Here is a 1,873-nt window from a genome sequence, read left to right as displayed (position 1 = left end):
ATCTCCACAAACATCCAAAAGCCTCTTTCGGTAGTCAATTGAAAATTATTCTTGTTCATCATTTTACACAAGAGTAGGCAAATCTACATAGGTTCATATAAGTCTTTCGATCTCTATATTTACCTATGCCGAAATATCCAAGATCTATCCTATAGTTCTCTCTTTCGACAGTAAATCACAAGATTAAAATCATCTAATTAATGGCCAGTTAATTAGAATCAATAAACTCAGAATAAATCAGACAAACATAAAAGAGAATTACTTCAAATCAGAATAGAAAATCAATCATAGTTCAGAACTAGATTACATCGTTTTCCTAGAATAAAGAAAACTTAGTTCATGCTAAAAATTAAATTCAACATAAACGAATTCAACATAAGTTTTTAAGAGAAGAATAAAAGAAAATAAACACTGTAAATGCTCCTCACAGTCCCAGTGTCGTCCCTCGTAAGCCATAGCGTCTGAAACGAAAAACTTCAAAAAAATGCCCCTCTAAAAAGAGACTCCCCAATTTCATGCTAATGATATGCTTAAATATGGTAGGAAAGAAACCCTAATGTTTTCATATTCCCGAACACAAAATCGTCTAAATTTTAAGACTTAACTTGGCAGCCACGTACGCGCTTCAGGAGTTTGAATTTGGAAATCCTTATTAGAGACAACTTTGTAGCCCTTTAAGATATCTTTTTAACACATCAAACATCGCATCAATCCAATATTGGAACGAAAAGTTATGATTAAAATATTAAAGTGTGTCCATATTATCCGTTAGAGCATTTTGGACTCTGATCCAAATTATTCTCAAACCCCATCGTTATCCTTATTTGAAGAGTCCTACACTCATTGAAAGTTCTTAGGTTATTCCAACATTTTTCCCACTTGAAAGTTATTTGAATTCGAATGGGTTTGGACTTGCTCTTTTAAAATTCTGAAATTAAATATAAAAATCTGCTCAGGAGTATCCCCAAGTAAATAGAAACTCAATTCAAGAATACACATTAATTTCAATTATTTCTATTAACATTTTAGCATTTTAGTCTAATAATAGGGTATTAGACTAAAGTTTAAAGTTAAAAAGTAATAAAATATAAGAAATTATACAAGTCATCAAATATGAACATGAGAAATGCATCCAAAAACTCTAAAATATTCAACTGAAGGCTTAACTTTACCCCAAACTTCTTCTGGAGTCTTGTTTTGAACTGTTAAAGTTAGACTTCTATTTAGAACATACACTGTCCAACTTCCTGCTTCAAGCCAAAAAGTCTTGGAAATTTTCTTTTCTGCCAAGATACTTCAAACCATATTCATGATAGTTCTATTCTTGCGTTTCGTAAAACCATTCTGTGGTGGTGTATATGTAGATGTTAGTTGTCATTGTATGCCATTTACATCACAAAAAGTTACAAATTCTTGGGATGTAAACTCACCTCCTCGATCAGTTCGCAGGCTTTTCAGAAAAAGAACTGGTTTCCTTCTCAAAATGAGTCTTAAAATTCTCGAAAACAATAAAAGCTTCTGATTTCTCTACCAAAAAATAAACTCATGTTTTTCTACTAAAATCATTAGTGAAAGTAAGCAAGTACCTTTTGTTGCTGTTAGAGATGGGTGTAATGGGTCCACAAATGTCTGCATGCACTAACTAAAGAATCTCAGCAGCTCACTTGATACTCCTTTTTAGAAACGAATCCATGTGTTGTCTCCCTACCAAGCAGTCCTTGCATAACTTGGAGGGAGCTTGAAATTGTGGTAATCTATTTACCATTTGCTTTTGTTGAAAAGTCTTTAAACCTTTAAAACTCAAATGTCCATACCGAAAATGCCAAAACTGCACAAATTTTCTGTGATTGTGTTGAAACAAGTGGATACTATA

This window comes from Juglans microcarpa x Juglans regia, chromosome 6D (assembly GCF_004785595.1).
Source record: "Juglans microcarpa x Juglans regia isolate MS1-56 chromosome 6D, Jm3101_v1.0, whole genome shotgun sequence".
NCBI classification, from domain to species: Eukaryota; Viridiplantae; Streptophyta; class Magnoliopsida; order Fagales; family Juglandaceae; genus Juglans; species Juglans microcarpa x Juglans regia.
Note: the sequence above shows the minus strand (reverse complement) of the source record.